Raw genomic sequence first — 27,652 nt, forward strand, 5'->3', positions numbered from 1 at the left:
TTCCCCACGTGGGAAAGAAGTGCCCTTCCCTGAGGCAGAAGGAGGGGACGAATGTGAGCTGATGGTTGGACATTGGCTGGGTGGAGGACCCTAGTTGTTTGTTATTGACAGAGGATTGCAAAGGCATGGTGAGTCTGAAGGAGAGTGCATTTCCCATCCTTACACAGGGTGGTAATGAGAAGAGGTGGGAGGTAGGCATGGAATGGCAGACAGGGATCAAGGTCATGGGATCATGGGAGCCTTATGAGCCACGCTAAGGAGTTTATAGTTGCCTTATACACAGTAAGAACCACTAAAGAGTTTCATGCCAGGGAAGGTTACGGTCATATTTATATTTTAGAAATATTTCTCTGAAGGCAGTATTTAACGGGAGAGAATGAAGCCAAGAAGAATGTTAGGATACTATTGTAATAGCTCTGGTGAGAAGAAACAAATTTCTCAACTGAAGTGAGAATGGCAGGGCGGGGGGAGGGGTGCAGTGTGAAGTCAGGTGCCCAGGGAAGCAGATCTGGAGACACAGGTTTGAGTGCAAGTCACTTATTTGGGTGAATACAGATAAACGATAGTAAGCTGAAGACAGTACAGAGAGAAAGAATCCAAGACAGAGCAATGATTAGATTACTGGACCTGAGGCTGATTTCTACTGCACAGCCATACAGAGTGTGTTAACAGTAGTCCTATCCAAGGGGTGGAGAGACAGGTCTCTTTACCCGCTAACTAACCCTTCATTAGCTGGGGTAATGCCCTCGCCTAAGGGCATTAGCTCTCTGATACTTTAGACCTGCCCAATATANTTGAGGCTGATTTCTCAGTCTTGATGACTGCACAGCCATACAGAGTGTGTTAACAGTAGTCCTATCCAAGGGGTGGAGAGACAGGTCTCTTTACCCGCTAACTAACCCTTCATTAGCTGGGGTAATGCCCTCGCCTAAGGGCATTAGCTCTCTGATACTTTAGACCTGCCCAATATACAAACAAAGGAGGTTTCTGAGGAGAGCGAGGCCTTCAGGCAAGGAATTGGGAGTGCTTGAAGTCAGCAACTATTGATGTGCTCAGGAATAATAACTGTGAACAGATAGAGGCAGAGTGCCAACAGCATCCACAAAAGGAGGCCATAAGAAGCCGAATGAATAAATTACTGGATTTACGGGATAAAGGAGAAGGAAGAGTCCAAAATAATTTCCAAATTTCTCATAAGAGTAAAATTAGAGGAAAATTAGTTTTAATTAAGTCCTGATTGAGAGCAAGGAGGAGTAGAAGATTGAGGGTTAAAAAAAAAAAAAGATCAATTTGGAAAGTGTCTTAAGCCCCATGAGTTTTATGTTCTATTTTTCAAATATAAAATTTAAAAACTGCTATGGTCACTATTTGCAGATGACATGATACTACGTATAGAAAACCCTAAAGACTCCACCAAAAAGCTACTAGAACTGAAAAATAAAATCAGTAAGGTCATAAGATACATAATCAATGCACAGTAATCTATTGCATTTCTATCCACTAATAATGAAGCATCAGAAAGAGAAATTAAGAAAGCAGTCCCATTTACAATTGCACCAAAAAAATAAAATACCTAGGAATAAACTTAACCAAAGAGATGAAAGACCTGTACTCTGAAAACTATAAAACATTGATGAAAGAAATTGAAGACAACATAAATAAATAGAAAGATATTCCGTGTTCATCAATTGGAAGAGCAAATATTGTTAAAGTGCCTATACTTCCCAAGGAAACCTATAGATTTAAAGCATTCTCTATCAAAATACCAACAGCATTCTTCACAGAACTAGAAAATATAATATTAAATTTTGTATGGAACCACAAAAGAACCTGAATAGCCAAAACAATCTTGGAAAAGGAAAACAAAACTGGGGGTATCACAATTCTAGACCTCAAGTTATACTACAAAGCTTTAGCAATTGAAACTGTATGGTGCTGGCACAAAAATAGACACATAGACCAACAGAACAGGATAGAAAGCCCCAAAACAGGGTGGCTCAGTCGGGGAAGCATCCGACTTCCACTCAGGTCATGACCTCACGGTTCCTGGGTTCGAGTCCCGCGTCGGGCTCTGTGCTGACGGCTCAGAGCCTGGAGCCTGTTTCAGATTCTGTGTCTCCCTCTCTCTCTGACCCTCCCCTGTTCATGCTCTCTCTCTCTCTCTCTCTCTCTCTCTCTCAGAAATAAATAAAACATTAAAAAAAAAGAAAGCCCCAAAACAAATGCATGATTAGATAGTCAATTAATCTTTGACAAAACAGGCAAAAATGTACAATGGAAAAGGACAGTCTCTTCAATAAATGGTGTTGGGAAAACTCGACAGCTACATGCAAAAGAATGAAATTGGGCCACTTCTTCACACAATACACAAAAATAAACTAAAAATGGATTAAGGACCTAACTGTGAGACCAGAAACCATAAAAAACCTAGAAAGGAAGACATGCAGTAATTTCTGTCACATTGGCTATAGCAACATTTTATAGATATACCTCTGGAGGTGAGGGAAATAAAAGCAAAAATAAACTATTGGGACTACATCAAAACAAACCAACAAACAAACAATAACAACAAAACGAACTTCTGTACAACAAAAGAAGAAATCAACAAAACTAGCAACCCTACTTAGGAGAGGATATTTGCAAATGACATATCCAATAAAGAGTTAATATCCATCATATATAAAGAATTGGTGCTACTCAACACCCAAACACAAATAATCTAATTAAAAATGGGCAGAAGACATGTATAGACTTTTCTTCAAAGATGACATCCAGATGGGCAACAGTCACATGAAAAGATACTCAACATCACTCACCATCAGGGAAATGCAAATCAAAACTCCAATGAGATATCACCTCACACCTCTCAGAATGTAATATTACACTGTATGCTAACTAACTGGAATTTAAATAAAAATTAAAAAAAATCAAAACAAAAGAAACAAGTGTCAGAGAGGATGTGGAGAAAATGGAACACTCATGCACTGTTGGTTTAGGTGGGTGGGAATGCAAACTCGTGCAGACACCGTGGAAAACGGCATGGAGGTTCCTCAAAAAATTAAAAATACAACTACCCTATGATCCAGTAATCACACTACTTAGCATTTACCCAAAGAATACAGAAACACTAATTGGAAAGGATACATGAACCCCATGTATATTGCAGCATTTTTTATAACAGCCAAATTATGGAAACAATTCAGGTGTCCACTGACAGATGAATGGATAAAGAAGACGTGGTATATATAATACAATGGAATATATTCAGCCATAACAAAGAATGAGATCTTGCCATTTGCAACAACATGGATAGGCCTAGAGAGTACAACGCTAAGTGAAATAATTCAGTCAGAGAAGACAAATACCATATGATTTGACTATTATGTGGAATTTAAGAAACAGGACAAATGAGCACAGGAAGAAAGAGACAAAACAAAAAACAGGCTCTTAACTTTGGAGAACAAACTAATGATTACTGGAGGGGAGGTAGGTGGGAGGGTGGGTGAAACAGGTGAAGGGAATTAAGATTATATGTATCATGCACTAAGTAGCATATGCAACTGTCAAATCCCACATTGTACACCCGAAACTAATATAACACTGTATGTTAACTATATTGCAATTCAAGTTAAAAGCTTAATTTAAAAATACCCGTTTGGTGTTGATGCAAGGAGAAATTGATACAATATTTCTATAAAGCCTAACTCAGCACCTAGCATGAAATTGATGTTCAATACTAAGTAATATTTATTCTTGACTTATTATGTGAGGAGAAACAATTTTACGTGTGCATTATCTCATTTAATCCGCAGAAGTTTATGGTGCCGTTATTATTTCCATTTAACAGATGAGGAACCTGAAACACAGAGGGTTAAGTAGTTAAGTTGTGTTTAAGTGGTTATTGTGGCCATCCACTGCATTCTGTAAGAACAGAAATAGAATTTTCTAAGCTATGGTAAGTTTTTGTCCATCCATCCATCTGTCCATCCATCTATCCATCCTTTGCTCACAAGCATTTGCTGAGTGCCAACTGTGCACCAAACATTTCTTGGCATCTGATATTTTGCCACTGCAGTTCTCCTTCATAGGACAATATAGTACAAGCTTCATTCTCGTATGTAATAACCTTTGGAATTTTTTTTAATGTTTTATTTATTTCTAGGAGAGAGAGAGAGACAGTGTGAGCAAGGGAGGGTCAGAGAGAGAGGGAGTCACAGACTGAAGCAGGCTCCAGGCTCTGAGCTGGCTGTCATCACAGAGCCCGACGCGGGGCTCGAACCCACGAACCACGAGATCATGACCTGAGCGAAAGTCGGACGCTTAACTGACTAAGCCACCCAGGCGCCCCGTAACCTTTGGAATTTTTAAAAAGATAGCTATCAAGTGCCTAGTAGAAAAAGTGTGGTTCAAAGAAAAAAAATGAGTGAAATTTGACTGACTGTACATAAAGCTACTTCTTACTCTGCTCAGTGATTTCATCTTTGAAATCTCATTTGGTCCTCTCAATATGAGGTAGTATTAATCTCATTTCAAAGACTGATAATTCTTAGGTCAGCTTCCCCTGGAAAGAGACCCTGAGACAGAGGTTTAAGTGCAAGTTATTCACTTGGGAGTGCTCCTAGGAACAAAACCTGTAAAAGAACGAAGGGGTAAGATTGGCAGAGAGAGAATTTGAACCACAATGTGGTTGTGACAGAGGCTTCAGTTAATCCCAGACTTTATGGAGCTGAGATGGTTTATTAGAAAAACTCTGCATTGAAGTTAAGAGGGTCCAGATTTTGGACTTCCACTGTCCACTCATTGTATGCGGGCTATCTCCTGGTAAGGGGAATAATCGAAACAAGGCATTTCTCTATGGCCGGGGCGCAGTTGCACAGGAACGATGGCTCTGAGCCATCAGCAAACAAGACTATTGGCAACTGGCAATAAATGAGGACAATGTATAAACTGAATTCGGATATTCCAGTAGTCTCCCTGTGAAGAGGTGTTAGAATCATAGAATCTTATACTATGGAAGGAAGTTCAGAGACAATCTAATTTGTATCCCAAGTCTTTTGTTGATGAGTGTTCAGTTTTATGAAAACTTTTGGTGACAGGAAACTCATCAGCTCTTGAGGTATTTTCAATGACAAGGAATCCATCTTCCCTTGAAATAACAACAATTGTTAGAATTGCTCTAATCTGCAGAGAGATTTCCTTTACATTGAACCCAAAGTGTCTCAATACAAATATCACTCATTGGACTTGTTCTTTTCTATAAAATTAATACGTAGGATGAGAGACCAGAACACCCCAGTTGTTTCTGTACATTAACAATGAGTTTCCAAAAGAAAGAAATTTACACAGCAATTCTATTTGTAATAAACATGATTTGTAATCAAAAAGAACAAGATAGTCAGGAATAGACCTAACCAATGAGCTGAAAGCCCTGTGCATTGAAAAGTACAATATGTTGCTGAAAGAAATTAAAGGTACAAATAAATTGAACAACATCTCATGTTTGCAAATTGGGAAAATTAAGACTGTTAAGATGTCAAGACAACTCAAAGCAATCTATAGATTCAGTGCAATTCCTATCCAAATCCCAATTTACAGAAAGAGCGAAATCCATCCTAAAGTTCATACGGAATCTCAAGGGACTCCAAATAGCCAAAGACAATCTGGAAAAAGAAGAACAAAGTTGAAAGTCTCACATTTCCCCACTTCAAAACTTACTACAAAACTATAGTAACCCAAACAGTATGGCACTGGCATAAAGACAGACACAGAGACCAGTGGAAGAATTGAATATAAGTAATTTTTAAAAAGCATATGAAGACCACCAATGGCAAAAGTGTAGACGGCCTTTTGGTAAATGGTGCTGGGAAAACTGGATATCCACATGGAAGGAAGTGAAGCAGCCTCCTCACCTTACACTAGATATAAACACTAATTTAAAGTGAATCAAAAACTTAAACATAGGAGCTGTAAAATGCTTAGAAGGAAACAGAGGAGGGAAATTTATAAAACCTGGTTTGGCAATGATTTGCTGGATATGACATCGAAAGCTACAGGCCATGAAAAAAACTATAGACAAATAATTGGGTTTCATCAAAATTTAAAACTTCATGCACCAAAAGACTATGGATAAAGTGAAAAGGCAGCCCACAGAATGGGAGAAAAAGAAATATTTGCACTCCATAGACTTGAGAATCATATCCAGTTGATATCCAGAATAATCAATAACTCCATAACTGGATAACAATAACAGAACAACAACCTGATTGAAAATGGGTAAAGAGGACTTGCAGCTTCCAGTCTGGCATGTAAGAGTCTGAAAGTCAGTACTCTGTATTAACAAGAAGTAGAAAGCTGAAGAAACCGAAAAATCAGCTCTTTTTAGATCCATCTGAGCTATGCGGTCACAGGACAGACTGCTGCCCCCCAAAGTGGACAGACAGGTGTATACAGAGACTCATATTACCCAGAACAGACACCCACAAGCAGAAACGTCTGCTAGCAGCAGCCCCAGGATAGGAAAAGCTAGACTGCAATGGACCAGTTGCTGGATGTTCAGCGTAGACAAGTCTGTGAGTTAAAACCCAGGAGGAGGGTGCTTTTCTGGGTTTTACCTCCTTCAGCTCTACCAGGGTCTCACGGCGACTTTCAGAGAAAACATGCCACTTCAAAACATGCCAGGATGTTCTTTTCTTTGAAAAAAGGGCTGCCCTCAAAAGAATCTATTTTACCAGAGCCTAAACTATTGGGTTTATCAGAGCCTAGCCAACCTGGGGACAGGGAAATACCCAACTCCAGCTCACGCCAGCTTGCCGTACGAGGAGAGGAGAAGAATACCAGATTTCAGCCCCACCAGTCTTCCTAATTGGGGAAAGGGGTACCCAACTTCAGCCTCTTCCGGACATTGTGTCCCACCTAAGGCAGGGAGAAACTGAAAGGTACATGGGGAGTTCACAGCCCATGGGCACACACTCGTTAAAAGACTGAGTGACTAGAGTTAGGCATTTCACTAAATCATAGGACTGTAAAGTACTTCCCCTTCCTCCTCACTTTACCATCACATCACTGAAGGGTTTTTTCACCAGGTGCACTGTCTCCTGCTTTCAACAGCAACAACAACAAAACTATGAGTCACACCAAAAGGCAAAACAGTTTGAAGGCACACAACAAGCATCAGAGCCAAACTCAGAAATGGCAACGATGTTGGACTCCATCAGACTATAAATTTAAGGCAATTGTGATTAATATGCTAAGAGCTCTGGTGGAAAAATTAGACAAGATGCAGGAACAGATGTGTAATGTAAGCTGCGAGGTGGATCCCAAAAAAGAATAAAAAAAAAAACAACCAGAGATCAAAAACGCTGTGACAGAAATGAGGAATGCCATCGATGGGCTCATTATTAGATTGGAAGCAGCTAAGGAAAGAATCTCTGAGCTTGAGGATATATCACTGGAAGCTTCCAAAATTGAAAAGCAAAGGGAAAACACCCTGGAAAAAAATGAAAGTGAATATCCAAGAATATAGGACACCTACAAAGAGTGGAACATATGCATCGTGTGAATACTAGGAAGAGAAGAAAGAAAGAAACGAAAGCAATATTCGAAGTGATAATGACTGAGAATTTACCAGATTAATATTAAGCACTGCTATGGGCTGAATTGTGTCCTTTTCCAAGTTCATATATTGAAGCACAAACCTGATGTGATAGAGCCTAGAATGAAATAATAGAGGTCAAGAGAGGTCATAAGCATGGGGACATAACCTGATGGGACTGGGGTCCAGGTAAGAAAGGACGAGACACTAGAGATCCTAACTTTCTTTCTTTCTTTCTTTCTTTCTTTCTTTCTTTCTTTCTTTCTTTCTTTCTTTCTTTCTTTCTTTCTTCCTTCCTTCCTTCCTTCCTTCCTTCCTTCCTTCCTTCCTTCCTTCCTCTCTCTCTCTTTCATTCATTCTTTCTTTTTTAAAAGTTGATTTATTTTTTGAGAGAGAGAGAGAGAGAGAGCATGCAAAAAAGGAAGAAGAGAGAAAGGAAGAAAAAGAATCCCAAGTGGGTTCCGTGCTGATAGCAGAGAGCCCGATGTAAGGCTTGAACTCACAAATGGTGAGATCATGACCTGAGCTGAAGTCGGACGCCCAACGGAACGAGCCACCCAGGTGCCCCCTGTCTTTCTTTCTTCATGCATGCACAGCGAACAGGCCATATGAGTATATAGAGAGCAAACAGCCATCTACAAGGTGGAAATAGAGGTGTCATCAGAAAGTAGCCCTGATGGCACATTGATCTTGGGATTCTAGTACCGGAACTGTGAGAAAACAAATCTCTGTGGTTTGAGCTGCCCAGACTATGTGTTTTGTTGCAATCGCCTGAGTAAACTCATACAAACACCAAACCACAGATGTAGGAAACTCGGAGAACATTAGGTGGAATAAATGCAAAAAAAATTACATCTGGACATATCATATACAAACTGCAGAAAATCCAAGATAAAGAAAAAATCTTGAAAAAAGTGCAAGGTGGGTGGGTAGGAGGACCTTACCTACAGAGAAACAAAGATAAGAATTACATTCAATTGCTTTTCAGAAACTATGTAAGCAAGAAGGGAATGGAGTGAAATATTTAAATGTTTTTATTTATTTCTGAGAGAGAGAGAGAGAGGGATAGAGAGAGAGGACAGGGGAGGGTCAGAGAGAGAGGGAGACACAGAATCTGAAATAGGCTCCAGGCTCTGAGCTACTGTCAGCACAGAGCCGACACGGGGCTCGAACCCACAAACCGTGAGATCATGACCTGAGCCGAAGTCGGACGCCCAACCGACTGAGCCATCCAGGCATCCCTGGAGTGAAATATTTAAAGTGTTCAGAGGAAGAACCCCATCAATCTAAATTCTGTATTCTGAGAAATTAATCCCTTTAATGGTGAAGAAAGAAGGCTTTCTCAGACAGATAGACATTGAGGGGTTTGTTGCCAGTAGACTTTCCTTGCAAGAAATGTTAAGAGAAGTTCTTTAGAAAGAAAGGAAATGACATAGGTCAGGAACTTGGATCTACCTAAAGGAAGAAAGAGCACGAGAAGAGAAATATATAAAAATTAAACATTTTTCACATTCTTATTTGATCTAACAGATGTTTGTTCAAAATAATAAGAGCAATGATGTATTTGATTATACTTATATATTTACATATGTATATATATGAGGGAAACAAATGACAATAATAATACAAGGAGTGGGGGAGAAGAATTAGAAATATTTTGTTATTATAAAGTACTTAGACTGCCCATGAATTAGTATAGGGTTATTTGAAATGGACTGGATTAGTTATAAATGTATATTAGAAACTCTATGGCAACACAGGGGAAGGGAAGAAAAATTAAGATAAAAACAGAGAGGGAGGCAAACCATAAGAGACTCTTTTTTTTTTTAATGTTTTTATTTATTTCTAGGAGAGAGTGAGAGAGAGACAGTGTGAGCAGGGGAGGGTCAGAGAGAGAGGGAATCACAGACTCTGAAACAGGCTCCAGGCTCTGAGCTGGCAGTCAGCACAGAGACCGACGCGGGGCTCGAACCCACGAACCGCGAGATCATGACCTAAGCAAAAGTCGGACGCTTAACCGACTAAGCCACCCAGGCGCCCCCATAAGAGACCTTTAAATTCAGAGAACAAAGGGAAAGTGGGTGAGGGATGGGTTAAATAGGTGATGGGCATTGAATCAGGCACTTTTGGAGATGAGCCCTGGGAGTCATACGGAAGTAATGCATCACCGGGTTCTACTCCTGAAGCCAAGACTGCACTGTATGTAAACTAACTTGAATTAAAAAAATAAATGAAGACTTAAATTTGTTAAAAAAAATCTGTATATATAAAGCCATGGAAGAAAACCAAAAAATACTAACAGAAATTATCTGTAGTTTGTTGACTGCCCATGGGTTTTTCATCTGCAGATTTGTAAGTTTTCAGCAACGATTGTATGGGTTTTGAAATCAAGAAAGGGCATTCATCTTAAAAAAATTTTTTTTAAAAGACCAGGCAAAGCACTCTGCCGGCCCCAAGGAGAGCATGAGTCTGCTTTCTGGAAAGGCCCTGCATCGGACTGGCCCGACCCGAGCAGTCCCGCAGCTATCTCCGGCTCTCCAGTCAGCTCCATGTGTATACAGGCAGAAGCAGGCGAAAATGCTGATCTGGGGAAATGCTGAGATACCATCGGAGAGAAGCGAAGAAGCAATTTTGAATGAAGACTGGAGCATCTGTCAACGAACTGGAGAGAATCCAGAGAAGAACCAAGGAATGACTGAAGACCTGGGGCTGGGGCTGGGGCTGGCCTTGCGACGAGAGATGAAAAGAAAGCGTGTTTAACTTGGCCAGACTCTAAGTAGAGACTTAAAAACAGCACTGGAGCCCAATCAAACCGCCATTAACAACCGCCAGGCAGATCCCCGTCCTACGTGACCCTGAAAGGTCAAGGCAGCCTCTTAAAATTTCCAGTGCTTTTTAGTTCAACCTGAGGTTAGAGACATATCTTCCACCCAGCACAGGCTGCTCTTGCTTTGTGCCAAGAGCTTGTCTTCAACGTGCATTATGGGTGCAAGGACTGCGGTGAGAAGGCGGGTATGCAAGGGGACGCTCAGAAGGATCCCCATGGCGGAAGGCGCTGACAGGGGCCAGGAAGGGCCAGGGCCCTTCCCCAGGTTTGAACGGCCTAACACTCTAACTGAAAGATTGTCTCCCCCTGGGGCTCACTTTTCCAGCTTTTTCGGTGCTTACCCGGGGAAACAAAGGGATGCTTAGTGTTTGATGGCAAAAGAGAAACAGAGATACACCGAGAAAGTGAGGCCAAGAGAGTTCAGGATTGAGGGGCGCCTGGGTGGCTTAGTCGGTTGAGCGTCCGACTTTCGCTTAGGTCATGATCTCGCGGTTCGTGGGTTCGAGCCCCGCGTCGGGCTCTGTGCTGACTGCCAGCTCGGAGCCTGAAGCCTATTTTCAGAGTCTGTGTCTCCCTCTCTCTCTGACCCTCCCCTGCTCACGCTGTCTCTCTCTCTCCTAGAAATAAATAAAAATATTTAAAAAAAAAAAAAAAGAGTTCAGGATTGAGACCCAGGGTGGCGCCGGAGGGAGGGAAATGAGATGGGATAGCATCCTGAAGCCCAGAGAATGGAGCAGGAAGCCAGGAACGATGGAGAGAGCCCAGTGATCTGTCCTGGGGATGCCAAGTAGTCGGAGATCTTGACTCATCGGCATAGCTCAGAATCTTTAACGATCAGAGATCTGTGGCAACACAGCACTGTTTATTTTAAACATAGAATTGTATTTTGGTAACAGGAGAAGAAGCAGGAGGGATTTTAGAATGGAGCAAAGGAACTCTGCATGGGCTCTGGAGAGACTCCCTCAGCTCAGCGGCCTGTGGCTGGGCTGGAGCTGTTCTCTCTTGCTCCGATTTTGGAAATTGCTTTACTCTGAGGTGCTTAAACCCTGCCGGGGGGCATATGCTCGGGACGCTTTGTAAATTCGGATGGAAACTCCTCAACCTTGCCTCATACTCAGAGGATGATGTAAGACTCCAAGTCTGATGGGCTGATGATCTGGACTTCCCCAGCTCTGTACAAGGAAGGGCACACATTCGCCGTTCATCTTGCTTCATCCTCGCCTCGCTGGTGTGGGAACAGGTCACTAAGTAAACCAAATAAAATTTTTTACATATCATTCTATGGTTTGATTAACATTTAAAAAAACTCAAAAAAATTAAAATAAAATACAAAAATCTCTTGAAAAAGAAGGTTAAAAGTTCCCAAATGTGCTTCGATTGCTTTTTGACTTAAGTGGCAGTGTTTACATTCCCCTTGGAAATAATGCCATTTCAAAATGAAAGGGACGCGCCTTACAATGTGTCACAACACAGGAAAACACGGATTGCTGAAGCTGACTCTAACCACGATATACCTATTCTTCCTATTGGAGATGAGATGCCCACGACTGAAGACCAGCTGAATGATTTGCTTGCTTTTGGGGGTCAGTTCTGAAGTTAAGCACGATTTGTGTGAAATGTGATGCATTCATGTTTATTTCAAGTATATTTATTTATTTTGAGGGAGATGGAGACAGTGCAAGTGGTGGAGGGGCAGAGAGAGAGGGGAGAGAGAAAATCCCAAGCAGCTCCACACTGTCAGCACCGAGCCTGACACAGGGCTCGGACTCATGAAACAGATCATGACCTGAGCCGAAACCAAGAGTCGGACGCTTGACCGACTGAACCACCCAGCCGCCCCCTTCCATTTGCAATTAAATAAATGTACCCATACTGGGGATGTGCACTTGGTTCTAGGGGAACAATTCCCCAGACATTTGGGCATATGACAGGGGTTCTCTGAGCACAGTGCTCAGAAAGAGGAAAGTCACAGAGAAGCCCGGGTTAGATTAAACCCATCTGCACATCAGAGTCCCCTTGGGAGCATTTAAGAATTACAGAGTCTTGAGACTTACTCCCGCACCCTTAAGTAGGAATTTCATCACAAGACCTAAGAATCGGGATTTTTGAAACCTTTCTCACGTCTGGACTGGCATTGTGGACAGGGCTGAAGTATCTTCTCTTTCCTGTCTCCACTTGCTGAATATATTCTAAGTATGGTTACCAGTAAGAACTTCCTCAGTCAGAGCTAATCGTGTCTTTTAGTGGCAAAGGAAATGACGTCTTCCCTACTGAGCTGGATGACTTCTCCTGACATTTGGATCACCAGTTCTACCTAATAGCTCTGGCATTTACACAGCAGGCTGTGCACTAGGCGCGATTCGGAAGGCTGCTCGAACAAAGGTGCCATGTTGATTCTACCGGTGCTTCTCACCAGGTCAGCTCTGCAACAGTGAATTCCTATGCAAATCTGTCCTCTCCATTTTTTTTTTTTCAGGTGAACATCATACTAAGCATTTATAAAACAGGGCCCTTTGGCAACTCTCGCGAGGCTACCAGCCAGTCAGTGTTCAGGGAAGTTCTTTGTTGCATGAAAACACATTCACGAACTCCAGCAAATTGATGGTAGGGTATTCTTGGGTGTTCCATGGCAGGTTAGGAATATAGAAGAAGGGGAAAAAAGGAAGGGGGGAGAGGGACTGGGGGTGGTGGAAATTCTAAATAATGCTCCTACTTTGGGTTAGTGCTCAGACTACAGGCTAGAAGCAGAGGAAAGATGGACATTGACTCATTGTCACCAACTCTGAGTAAGACTTCTGACCTTTCAGTGTCTTAGTGAATGAACCCACATGGAAAGAAACAGGGGGCAAAAGTAACATGATTGAGCAGGCCGGGCAGTCTCCTAGGTAAATACATGATGCTATTGGAATGGAGAATGCTCTCGACCTTCTGTGGCTTCTTCCGTCTGGGGAGTTATAATTGCTGCAGCAGACAGCCCTGTCATTTTGCTTTGTGGAGAGGAGGAGAAAGCCTTTGATGTGTAACTCTGGGATCACTGTGGGAGCTAAGGAAAGAGGAGTCATCCCATCACCGCCTACAGCTCCGATTTTCTCCGAGACAAGTGGCAGAGAGGCTTCCGTGCGGTCAGTTTCTTTACAAAGTCAATTTCATCGTACCCATTTTATTTTTTATTTTTATTATTATTATTTTTTTATTTCTAGGAGAGAGAGAGACAGCGTGAGCAGGGGAGGGTCAGAGAGAGAGGGAGATACAGACTCTGAAATAGGCCCCAGGCTCCGGGCTGGCAGTCAGCACAGAGCCCAACTCGGGGCTCGAACCCACGAACTGCGAGATCAGGACCTAAGCGAAAGTCGGAAGCTTAATGACTAAGCCACCCAGGCGCCCCTCATCGTACCCATTTTAAGTGTGCAATTTGAAGAAGTTTGATAAGTGTGTACACCTATGTAATGACTGCCACACTCAAGATCTAGAATCTTCTCTTCACCCCCAAAAGTTTCCTCATGCCCTTCCCAGGAGGTCTCTCCCAGCTGCTGGCTCCAGCCAATCACTGATGTGCTTTTCATCACTGTATATTGCATTGGTCTTTTCTAGAGCTTTGTATAGGTGCAACCACACAGTGTGTATTCTTTTATGCCTGATTTCCTTAATTCAGTTTAACGATTACGGGGTTCATCCATGTGCTTGCAGACATTTGTAATTCACCTCCTTTTATTGCTGAATAGTATTCCATTGCAGGATGGTACAGTATTGTGTTTACCCAGTCACGGGTGGATGGACATTTGAGTTATTTTCGGTTTAGGCTGTTTGTGAATGCAGCTATTCTAAACATTTGTGTGCAGGTCTTGGTGTGGGTCTGAGTTTCATTTCTCTTGAGTGAAGAGCTGGGAAAGGAATGGTTGGGCCATGTGATAGCTGTTTGGTGAACTATAGAAGGGTCTGGCAGTTTTCCAAAGCATCTGTGCTATTTCAGATCCCCACCAGTAGAGGATGAGCGTTCTCATTTCTCTGTTTTCTCCAGCACTTATTATTGTCTGTCATTTCATTATAGCCAGGTGAGCCAGTGAGCACTGGGATCTCAGTGGAGTTTGGCCTTAGTAGTTCCCTGATGACTATGGATGTTGAGCATCTTTTCACATGCTTATTGCCCATCGTTTGGAGAACTGGAAGCTTTGTTATTAATAAGAGAGAGATGTCTGCTATGTGACATCACAGCCCCTCCTGCTGCAGCAGAGAAAGCCAATTTCCACTTACTGGTGCAGAGACTGATCCCCTGCTTCCTGCGTGAGTCAACTTGTAATGCTGCCACTCTGTCCTCCTTGACTTTACTCTTTCTTCTAAGATCACTTGTAGACCTCCTTTCTCCTTCGAGTCTTCCGTCAGTGATTTGCCTTGGATTCAACTGGTAAAAATATTTTGGGGGAGGTAAAAATCAATACACTTAGATCTGCTCTGGTTGGCTTATTTCCCAGAGCCCCCATCTTTGAGGTGACTCTCACAATGATGATAATAATTAGGGGTGCCTGGATGGCTACCTCGGTTAAGCATCCGACTTGGACTAAGGTCATGATCCCATGGTTCGTGAGTTCAAGGCCTCACGTTGGGCTCTGTGCTGGCAGCTTGGAGTCTGGAGTCTGCTTCGATTCTGTGTCTCCCCCTGTCTCTGCTGCTCCCCCAGTCACACACACTCTCTCTCTCTTAAAGATAAATAAACACACACAAAAAAAAATTTTTTTAATGATGATACTAATCACAGTCTCCTGCGGTAGGTGCTGAGAATTCCCTCTTTTGTACTGAAGCTTTCAGTTCCCCAACTACCAGGCATGTTGCTGGCTGACGGATGGCAGTTAAGTGAGTCCACGGCCTGGAATTGTCCTTGACTGGATGGAGCTGCCTCATCCTTGAGAAAATATTTGAAGACTCGTATCAGCTTCAAGCTTCTTCTCTACATGTTTTAAAAAGGACACTTGTTATTGGATTGGGGTAGGATTTGTCATCAGGGTAAACGATAACGATCTCAAGATCCTGAACTGAATTACATCTACTTTTCCCAAATAAGATCATACTCACAGGTTTGGGGCAGATACGTGTTTTGGTGAGAGGCAGCTATTTAGCCAGCTACACTGGGAAACTGACCTACAGCAGCTTCCGATGGGGGCTGGCAGGCATATTTTCAGGTGGGATTTGGAAGATGGACCCACCACCAGCTGGCTGACAGTGGGAACCCATCTCTAGCGGTGGGTGGGGTGCAAGCACCTCTGGCACACAGCAGTGGGGTGATCAGTGCTGGCAGGGGCCTGAGACGGGAACAAGATACACTGGCAGGTGCCTCCATAGTTCGAGGACAGTGTTCAAGGACAGCCTGAGGACTGTGGAAACACACAGATATTGTATTGTGACCAGGCAGCACAGCCTGAGAGTGATCAATCCCTGATTTAAAGCGAAATGTGAAGGGCACCTCGGTGGCTCAGTTGGTTGGGTGACCGACACTTGGTTTTGGCTCAGATCGTGATCTCACCGTCCTGGGGTTGAGTGCTGACTTGGGCTCTGTGCTAAGCGCAGAGCCTGCTTAAGATTCTTTTCTTCTCCCCTACTCATGCTCTCATGCACCCTCCTCTTTGGAAATAAATAAATAAACTTAAAAATAATAAAATAAAGTAAAATATGAAAACTCTAGGGCCTCAGTGACAGCATGAGAAGAGTCATCTTCTGGAGATGGAGGGCAGGAAAACCGAGCATAAGTCCTGGAACTTCCTTAAAGGCAGAGCCAAGCTCCAGAGAAGGCTGGCGTCTTAACCTTGGCAAGTTGGCTATGCCCACGACACAGTCCTCTTTGGGAGGGAGTTAGAACCCTGGTATTGGGATGCGATTGAAATCTGGAATCACCCCAGACTCCCCTGACACTCTGGGCCTCCAGAAACGCCCAGTTAACCCTGTAAGAGTCTAGTCCGCCTCCCCTTGCTTAAAGGTACTGAGAGATTTCTGCCTAAAGCATCCTACTTTCTTCTTTAGAACCTGTCCCATATCCCTTCCTGGCTGCAGGCTAACCACTGGGCTAACATCACAATGTAACAGGGCCGGGGAAATGCGGCTTCCCTCAGAGAAGCAAGGGACTGTATCTCCACAGAGCTGTGAGACTAGCCTACAAGGACCAGCAAGAAGCTGGAGGGGGTGTGGATAGCAGATGCCTGAGGGCACTGGCTCTAAACACGCGCAGCACACATTTGGATAAGGTGAGAGTCTCTCAGTGTGGAAGTATCCAGCATCGCCCATGATGCAGGAGATTTGCCGCAGCAAGGACCCTAAGAGCCAGTGCCGGCACGTTGCTGTGATGGCTGCTGAGGCTTGGAGAAAGCAAAAGTCACACCAAGCAAAGTAGAAACCGTCATTCTTTTGTCACATGTGTGGACAAAATGATCGCAATGTTCAGAGAAGTGGACGTGCTGGAGGAAGGCCAGAAAAGTCACTCTGTTCCCACTCTGTTCCTCAGGACGACTTGAAGTTCATTCCCCAAAGCAATAAGGAACCCGTTGGGGAGAGCCGAGCACCGCCACGGGGAAGGGTCTGGAGCCGTGCTGTCACGGAAGGACAGTGGGATCTTAAAATAATACAGGACAGCTGGTGCGGATCAACTGTCAGGAGCAAAGTGGCTGCTCGAGTGTCCTCCTGACACGGTGCTGGCTTTCCCCGGAACACGCGAGAGAAGAGGGTGGGTATACCAAGGGGAAGCGGCCCTTTTAATGACCTGGCCTCAGATGTCACTTCCGCAACATCCTAAGTTTTAGAGCGAGTCATCACGACCGGTCCACAGTCAAGGGGAGGGGACGTCGGGTCCACCTTTTGAAGGGATGAATGTTAAAACATTGGTAACCATCTTTTGAAACAAGCTAAGGGGCATTCCTAAGGGTAACTGGTGTTTCCTATCATTGTAACTCAGAAATCTGTGGGTTTAGAAGTCGTAGTTCTCAAACGGGAAACATTTTCACTGGGCTGTGCTGGTCCTGTGTCAGGGGACCAGCGGGCGAGGGGAGGAGTCAGCAGCCTGGCCCAGGCCTGGTTATGAGGTGACAAGGGACTGTTGTTACCGAGTGGGGAGGGGGGTAGGAATAAACACACGATTCACTGGGCCATTTCGTCACAGTCTCCTGTCCAATTTTGTCAGTCAATGAACATGTGTAGCAACGGGGGCCTTAGGGTCTGGACAACACCACCCAGGAAAGGCACCTAGAGTGGGAAGGTGCTAGCTGTGAGTCAAGGGAATCTAGAATGGCTATTGAGGAAGGAGACGATGAGCCCCCGTGTAGGCCCTCAGACCCGGATACTGAAGCAGGGTTGTCTTGCATCCCACAGACAGTCATGTCTAATTCTTTCTGGAAAAGCAGCGACCTAGGATTCTGCAGGAGATTTACCCAGTTGGGGTAAACTTATCACATGGAAGAAGCACCCCTGGGTCGCACAGTAGTGGGCTGGGGTGGATGCAGGGGTGCACCCTAGACACGTAGCCCCTCCTGGACTGAGGCCTTCATTCCTCCAGCTGCTGGAGCATTGCCTGTCTTGGCTGGCAGCCAAGACTCTCTAGGAATGGCCCTTGGCTGAGAGAGCAGCCTCGCCCACAGCCATTACCTTCCTCCCTGGGGACAACCCGCGCATAATGACCGGTCTGAGGCGAAGGTCCAAAGTTTAGCCCTTCGCTTCAGTTTGGGACATCTCTTGTCTCCTTTCTTTTTTTAATGACTATTTATTTATTTTTGAGAGAGAGGGAGACAGAGAGAGAAGCAGAGAGAGAGAGGGAGACAGAGAGTCCGACGCAGTCTCTGTGCTGACGCAGGGCTTGAACTCACGAACCGTGAGATCATGATCTGAACTGAGGGTAAGAGTCCGATGCTTTGCCGACTGAGCCACCCAGGCACCCCCAGTTAGGGACATCTCTGAAGGGCCACCACAGCTCCAGAGCTCATACGGGAATCCTTTGCCGCAACACCACTACTTTCCTGATTCTTCCTCTGCCCAGCCCTTTCTTCCTCACCCGCCTATATCCGTTGCTCTCCCCAGCATATCCTCGATATGTCCCCCGCCAGCCAATACTGGTCTCAGTGCCTGTTTCCTGGAGAACCTCACCAATGACACCACTGTTCACGTAGTGGTTACTGTGCTGGCTGTCACCTTGCATAGATTATCTCTCTTAACGCGCTCAATTGGTCTGTGACATAGCTACTGTCAGTATCCACGTTGTGCAGGTGAGGAATTAGAAGTCATCTGTCCAAGTTCAAAACAGCAAATGGTAGTCAGCTTCCGACTCTGGAGCCCGAAGTCTTGAAGTCTACCTTTGACGTTTCCTGATTTCACGGTCCTGAGACTATGTTATTATTTAGCATAAGTAGTTTGTCGTATTCTTGGATGTAGCTCCTAAATGACAGTAGAGATGTGACCGATGCATGGATTTGCTTTGCTTCAGTAACCAATGACCCTGAACACTCAATGAGTGCATAAAAAACACACTGGTTTCTTGTTCCCATTGCATGGGGGCAGCTCTGAGCAGTCTGCTGTCGTTTTCCTCCTTTGCACACTTTCTGGTTCCAGGACTAAGGCGAAAGGTTCAGCCCTTATCTGTGTATGTCCTTCTTATGGCAGAGGAAGAAGGGAAGAGAGCTCATGGAAACGTGTGATGGAAAACGCTGTATCTGCTCACTTAAGGATACTAGCCTTCAAGCCCAGAGAAAGTGACCATGATGCGAGTTTCTCTTACAGGTAGAGGGGAGTGAATGACTGTGAACAATAATACAATCTTTTATGGCAGATATCCATGTCAGGGCTATGGCAAATCAATAATTTATTTTCACCCTCTAATTTAAACTCAGAAATCACTTGTGTAATGCATTATGTCACACATGATGAAGGAATATCCCAAGTGTGCCGAAGAGGTTGAGTAAAACCAAGGAGAGGCGCTGTGGGAGCGAGGGGGATACAGCGAAGAGAAATGCATGGGAGTTCTACCAGGCTAGCCTTCGTGAGTTTACAGGACCCCCGTCTTCCAGGTTGGGGACCCCCTCCAGCCAGCCAGTGCTTGGTAGGATGCCTGGGTTTGCCATCACAGAAAAATGCAAAGAAGCAGAGTCAAGATTTTCATTTTGCCAGAGAGGTTTTTGGTTTTATATTTTTGATGTGAAAAGAGTGATTTGGAAATACCTTTTCCCCCCTGTGCTTTGCTTTCTGTCAAAATCGGTACCACTGAGACCCAATGAACGCTACTTGGCAAGCTGCCAAACTAAACACATCCCGGCCAAGGGCCTAATAATGGAAACAAACATGTGGTGGGAAAGCTCCTATGGATGTTTCGTGGAAATAAGCTCCTGATGAGCCTGCAAAAACAATTATTTCTTCCTCGTCCCTTAAATCTCAATAAATTAGATTAAATCTGCCAGCTTTCTTTTGTTGTGGAGTCGTAACTTTTAATTCCAAGTGGCTAGTTTTGACTAGTTAACATTTCAAAGAACTTAAAAAAGATTTTTTTTTCTATTTTTCACATGGAAGCTGTTGTGTTACAAGAAAGTTCCAAAAGATGGATTTTTTCCCAAAACTACACAACTAGCTTTGCATTTATTTAATTGGGCTTATGTCTGTTGTATTAACATTATACAAAATTGAACTATTAATTTAAATAGTACATTTAATTTACTGGCACTTTAAAAAAATAATCCACCCACTTCACCGCAACAACTACGGGGGTCTGGAGGAAAGCTAGTGACATTTGGAAATTCTCAATTCATTGGACAAAAATTGATCCTGTCATCAGCCTACAGAAATTCCATATATGCACCCATATCCCTTGTACTGGTGTATACGCTGTCTCAGACAGCTCTTTCTTACTTGGGAGATTCAAATTAATAATTATTTGTACGCATATCACATGCATTTGGGCTTTGGGAGAGCCGGGATGATTGTCCATGCCGACCAGTACCGCCTTCTCTCCGTAGACGTAAGTATCTGTTTTATAAGCCTGTATGAATGACCTGGCTAGAAATACAATTATTTTGAAATTATTAAAGTCAAGAAATTACTTTTTCAGAAACGTGTCATGAGGCCAAAATGTTAGCCTTTTGACCTGAAATAAAGATAAATAAAACCAAAAAATTAAATTAAACAATGTCCATTTCCTGAAGACCAATTTTTTGGGGAAAGATAACGGCCAGAAGATATGAATTTCCAAAGTTTTGCAAGCTTGGTAACTGGCAACGGGGAATTCTCTCCACCGCACAGACTTCTCTTTTCACTTCTCTGCTGTCACTGAGACCCCAGCTGCATTCAAGGGAGGGTGAGGCCAGCTCCTTGGGGCTGCACAGAGCTTTCATTCAGGCATGTCCCACATCGTGTTCAGACAGCAGTCAGGGCAGGTGACTCATATTCATTAGGACCTCATTGCTCTGACAGCCTACCTGGGAAGCCATCAGACATTTGCTGGTGAAAATATTGCCTAGGTCAATATCCGTATGCAAAGTTCAAAGAAAAGGCAGTTCAAACCTGTGTGGGGATGAGTCAGATTCAGAACAAGTTGATAATTTATGAGCCTCTAAGGAAGTCCTTTAAAGTAAAAAGAGCCAAGTGATGAGGAAATATCACCTTGGTCTTGTTTTCTAAGGTTCCATGGAGTGTCTCTTCTTAAATATTCCAAATTGCATGACGCTCGAATAATACTCGTACTCTTTGGTTTTATTTCAGAACTTGAGTTTTACCCTTGCTTCTCCCCTAATGGGATACATTGATTCATCTTTTTCAGTCGCTCTTCATCATTTATTCATCCAAGAGATATCTGTTGATTTTCTACTTCTATCAGGGAATGGGGATTCCGTAATAAACCTGGAGACTTAACAACTGTATCACTAAAGCAATTTTTGGTTGCAAGAAGTGCCAGTGAGGAAGGAAGGGGTGATAGTTGAGGGGGTAAGAGGTGGCAGTACTTAGAGTCGGGGAGGCTTTTATAGGGTGACAAGGGATGACCATAAAGTATGTGAAGGAGCCAGCCATGCAGGGAGCTTGGGGGAAGGCATACTGGTGGAGAGAACCAGGTGGGGAGGCTCTGAGATGGTCAAGAGCTTGGCGCGCTCTGGGAACAGAATGGATCTGGTTTGCCTTGGGTATAGGTGGTGAGATGAGATTGGTAAGAAGTTTCGATTCTCCTCCAAGTGCAATAGGACATGCATGATGGGGTTAGGTAGGAAGTGAGGAGACCTAATTTTCATTAAGGCAGAATCATGACATTAAAAGGCAACCTCATACCTGTCAGAATAGCTAAAACCAACAACACAAGAAATAACAGGTGCTGGCAAGACTGTGGAGAAAGAGCACAGCACTGTTGGTGGGCATGCAAACTGGTGCAGCCGTTCTGGAAAGCAGTATGGAGGTTCCTCAAAAAGTTAACAATGGAACTACCCTATGACCCAGCAATTGCACTGCTAGGTATTTATCAAAGAATACAAAAATACCACTTGAAGGCAATACATGCTGCCCACTGTTTATAGTAGCATTATCTACAATAGCCAAATTATGGAAACAGCCCAAATTCCANAGTGTTATGCTTACTGAAGTAAGTCACTGAGAGAAAGACAAATACCATATAATTTCACTCATATGTGGAATTTAAGAAATAAAACAAATCATAGGGAGAGAAAAGAGAACCGACTAAGCCACCCAGGCGCCCCTCTTGCGTTTATTTTTAAAAACATTTTTTAAATGTTTGCTTTAGTTTTGAGAGAGCATGAGTGGGGGAGGGGCAGAGAGAGAGAAAGAGAGAGAGAGAGAGAGAGTGGGACAGAGGATCCCAAGGAGGCTCTGTGCTGACAGAAGAGAGCCCTATGTAGGGTTTGAACTCATGAACCATGAGGTCATGACCTGAGGCAAGGTCTGACATTTAACTGCCTGAGCCACCAGGTGTTCCCAGGCTCTTGGCTATAGAGAACAAACTGATGGTTCCCGGTGGGGAGGTGATAGGGATTAAGGAGGGCACAGGTTGTGATGAGCACCAGGTGTTGTATGTAAGTGTTGAAGCACTAAATTTTACACCTGAAATTAATATTACACCATGTTAACCAACTGGAATTTAAATAAAAACTTTAAAAAATAAAGCTAGGGGAAAAAACACAAAAATACAACCCAAATGACAAAACCAAAAAAGAGACAAGCATTACTGACTTCATCCATAGCCCTGAAATCACTGGTCTTCCACTAGCTTTAATTTTCTTCTTTGTATCAGAAAACCTTTAGAGACCTGCATACATGGTCCTAAGTTTCCAGTTCTCTGAGTCTGCTCTCCTCCAACACTCACAGAAACCTCCTTGATCACATTCTGGCTTCTTCACTCCTGGCTTAACATGCTCTTTCCCTTGACTTGATGGTATGCTTCCTGGAAGAAGCCATTACGCTATCATTTTCTCATAATATCATCTCTGTACTTGGTCTTACCAATGCTCCTTTGCTGCCTTCCATTAGGTCTCGCAGTCAAGGTGAAGCTTATATACTCCTTCCGTGTGTGTGTGCGTGTGTGCGTGTGCGTGTGTGGAGGTATGAGGGATGGTTAGGATTGGCTGGTCTGGGAGCCAGCGATGGGTGGGGACATATAAAGGGCACTAACGGTGCCAACGATTGAAGCAACTTGTCCACAGCAGATATATTGAGGGCACACGCTTTCCAGACTGGAGGACAGGTAGAATCCACGAACACCCATTTGAGTTCTTGCAATTCCGGGGCTGCTATTGAGGATACCCTCACTACTGAGACTTCCGAATCAAAAACTGTATCTGGGGAACAATTTATTTATGTTTTTGGAGTATACTGGGGGAGGGATTTTTAGGTGGTGCTAATAGATGTGCTCAGAGATGTCACACAGGATGTAGGTGATCAGTGATACATGGGTTTCTTCCTGAGAAGATGGAATTCCAAGGCAAAAAACATGGTGGACGTTCTGGGGACTCATTGGCTTTTGGGGGTGGAGAGGTCTGCCCTGCTTGGCAACCTTCTCCACTCTTCTAAGGGAAGAGATAATTGTAGCAGGGGGAAACTCTGTGATTCTCTCTCGACTTGGAAAAACACAATGAAAAGGGAATATTTTGGTCAGAGTTGCCTAAGGAAAAATTATTATAGGGAATTCATGGAAAAACATTGCTTTCCAATTTCAGAACTACTCAAAATATTGGGTAGCTAAATATAAAACACTGTTCACAGTCCGGTAGATCCTGGGGCTGGGCTAAAAGTGATGCGTTTTCTCTCTCTCTCTCTCTTTTCTCTCTCTCTCTTTTTAATTTTTCTTCTCCAGTCAGCCTTATAAGTTTAACCAAAGATAATTATCAAACAAGAAACTTAAATGCTCTCCTAGCACGAGTTTTACTTAATTTGAAAAACATGCTTGGTGTTAATGAAATTTCCCTCTGAAAAATAATAGCTGAAATGAAAAAAGGAATGTTTCATGGCCTGAAAGGGCTCACAAATGCATCTTTCAGGAAATGTTTTATAAAGTTTGTGAAAATCAAAGGAACACTTCAATCACCCAATGTTCCTGGCATGAATTAGAGAGTAAATAACTCAAGAATTTTGTGAGTTGGACTGGAAGACCTCGCTTTTTTGTGCCCCCTAAAGAAGATCTAATCAACAGAAGGCAACTGAGATTGTAAAATAAAATTTCTCAACTTTGAGAGGTGTGAGGCTTGAAATTCACTTCGAGGTAGAATTAGTAACATGTATTCTTTGGTGATAGGACTTTTCCTTAGTATTTTAACCTTTTCTCCCTAAAGCAACAATCAATATGTAAAGAAATCAATATGTAAAGCAACAATAAAATGTAAAGAAAAGAAAAAGTGGGGAGGCATCCCTGTAATTGTCCAATCTTTCTTTCTCTTTCTGTCATCCTTGCTTTACCCAGGTATGTAGCTGATTCCCCCTATCATGGCAGTTATTATTCTATAAAGTCAAACGGGGAGCCATTTCTCCCAGGAGAAATGCAAGGGTCGGTCCTTCAAGCCTCTGGTCATCATGTTTTCATCAGCTGATCAATATAGAACCTGGTTTTAAGCGTCTTTCTGTTTAAAGACTCCTTATTTGATATATATTTCTGGTTCATTAACAGGGAACTCAAAGCCAATTGCACTATAATTCACAATGGAATGGAACTTATTTAATACTTATTTGGAAAAGAAAACTTCAGAATGGTCTCACAAAGGTTTTATGAAATATACTGGCACTTGGCATAGGTGCATCCTCAAGATTCCTTGGATTCCAAGAAATCTATAGCTCTTTGTGGTCTGGTCAAGCCCTCAGGTTGATCTTGTCTCGTGTAGATTCTTTTACTTGGAAATTCTTTAGAGCTCAGAGGTTGATGAGGATCCTGCTTTCTGGGAATTATTTGGACTCAGGTAGGCCTAGAACTTAGATTCTCTTCCTTTGAGAAAGATATAAAAAAATGGGAATTTCCCCTTCATTCTTCAGCATGAAGAATTGAGAGGTGTTGATATACGTTGCTAAACTTCCCAATTTATACCTCCTGGAATGTTCTGATTTCCATGAGGTCAGAAGACACTTCCTAGTTCATTATAGCATATATGGGTACTTTAAGAGACTAGAAATCTGGAGATGGAAGATTCAGGAAAAGCTTTTTTCTCTTTTTGAGTAAGTTCATTTCTGCTTTCTCCCTCCCACCCCAATTATAATTTCCATGAAGAGTTTTCCTCCTCTTCACTCAAAAGGGAACTGCACTTGGCCTTCTGGACAGTGACTCAAAATGAAATAAAATAAAAACGTGTAGCTGACTTTATGTAATCAAGCATAAGGTCTTTTCAGGTGAATTTATTTTACCTGAAATGGATTTCTAAGATAAGCAAGCCCGGAAGACGTAGGATGGTCTGGCTGGTATAAATTACTGGATGCCTGTGCTCTATTTTCCTCGCTGGCACAGTGCTGCTTATGATAACTCTTCCCCTCCATTTATCGGGTAGATTCTACATTCAAGCACGCTACCTTTAAGAGGCTATCAGCCACCACAGGGGCCACATGGCTTCTTTACTGAGAATACACCATTGATGCCCTGAGGTACTGGAAAGACAGCTTGCACTGAGTTGATTTGTAACAAGTTACCTCAGACCTCAGAAGTTTTTGGTAGCAAATATTTTCCCATCAATCCTGACTCACTTCCCCCTGGCCTTCACAAGGCAAACTCCTCAGCCCCCTTCCAACGGTTTGCCTAGTTGTTACAAGAAGTCTGTGGAGATGTGTTTTGTAAAGTAGCTGATAGTGGTCACACACTGTTTTTCAATCCGGGCCCTTTCACTGATCTCTACTGCTTCTAAGGTCATAATGTTTGCACTGAAACACCCAGAATACCTGTTGTGTTCCATGTAGAAAGGCAGGGGTTCCTTCCACTCCACGATCTCCTAGGCTTTGAAGACTCATTGCCTCTCATATGTACCTTTCACCCCTGACTGAAGCCCCCGTTCTAGCTGTAAGGTTAACGTAGGTAAGATAATTTCCCTCCTGTACTCTCAATGGCTGTCCAAGGAAGAAGGCATCAAGAAATCTGTCTCCCACATTCTGAGACAATAGGTATCAGTGTCATTTGAAATGGCTTACCAGTACCTATGGGGCATTAGAAGCAGAGTTATCATACATGGGTATTCAATGCCCTACAAAAGTCACCCCACAAAAAAAATTCAGGAATATATCTGTCTGTTGTGAATACAGTGTTTACAAATAAGAGCATAATGAGTTTCTAGTCAATCATATTAACAAACTTGACAACTAGACACTAAGGAGAGAAAGACTTTGTGAAATGAAAGTAGTCAAATGAAAGTTTGACTTCTATATAGATGTTTCTGTGTCATTTGCGGTCCCTGGAGGCTTACATACGTCCGAGGGTACAGAGCTGAGACGTTTTGATGGAAGAAAGGAAACTTCGAACTTGTCTCTCAGGTTGTGCCGAAGCCCCAGGGTGCTGGCCCTGGTTAGGATGACAGTTCCATTCAGCCGCAGCAAACTGAGGGGCGCCAATTATCCTGTTATCAGCCAACGTCTGCCTCGCTCTTTGCTCCTCAGCAACTGTGAGAACTGGACTCGACAAGTAGTGAAGATAAGTCAAAAGGATGTCAGTGCTCTCACTGTGGGCTCTCGACCTACTGTACGAGAGGATGTGTTCAAATGAAGACAAGCAAGAAGTAAAATTAACTGGGAATGTCCACTCTCATTGCTTTTCAGGCCAGGGCTCCTCAAATGAACACACGCACACACATCACCCGGGATCCTGTTAAAATTCTGGTGCTGGTTTAGCGGGCCTGGGGTGGCATCTGAGATTCAGGGAGCTGCCGGGTGATGTGGATGTGGCCGCTGGAGGACCACGCCCGGAGTAACCTGGAACTACGAGATGTTTACCTTCTCTTCCCCTCTTCTGCTTTCTGTATATGGCTACGGAGCCAACCATCAGGACCTCAGAGATTAAAGATGAGGACAAAAGTAAATGTAGTTAACACTTGCTATTAGTTATTAGCCATTCAGATAAAGACAGCGAGTGCCAGTCCATTTGGGTTGCGGTAATAAGATACCACTGAGGGGCGCCTGGCTGGCTCAGTCTGTTAAACCTCTGACTTCCGCTCAGTTTATGATCTTACTGCCCATGGGTTTGAGCCCCGCATCGGGCTCTGTGCTGGTGGCTCAGAGCCTGAAGCCTGCTTCGGATTCTGTGTCTTCTCCCTCTCTGTCTGCCCCTCCCCCACTCACACTCTGTCTCTCTCTCTCTCTCTCAAAAATAAACATTAAAAACATTCTTTACAAAATAATATTAAGATACCACAGAATAGGTAGCTTATAACGCACAGAACGTAACGTTCACAGCTCTGGAGCCTGGAAAGGCCAAGACCAGGGCGCTAGCATGGCTGTCTTCTGGTCAAGGCCCCTTTCCTGTTCCTGGCTGGTATCTTACTGCAAAGTCCTCACACAGTGGGAGGGACTAAAGATCTCTCCGGGGCCTCTTGTTTAAGGCACTAATCTCATCCCAGGGGGCCCCACCCATGTGCCCCAAGGACCTCTCAATGGCCTGTCTCCTACTATTGTCCCTTTTGGGGTTATGATTTCAATACATGAATTGGGGAAGGGGAGACATAAGCATTCAGATCATAGCATCGTGGAAAGAAGGTCCCAGAGCAGTGCCTCTCAAATGTTACAACACACAGGGGTCACCTGGTCATCCTGTTAAAATACAGATTCTG

Source organism: Crocuta crocuta, unplaced genomic scaffold (genome assembly GCF_008692635.1).
Source record: "Crocuta crocuta isolate KB4526 unplaced genomic scaffold, BGI_CrCroc_1.0 scaffold108, whole genome shotgun sequence".
Taxonomy (NCBI): domain Eukaryota; kingdom Metazoa; phylum Chordata; class Mammalia; order Carnivora; family Hyaenidae; genus Crocuta; species Crocuta crocuta.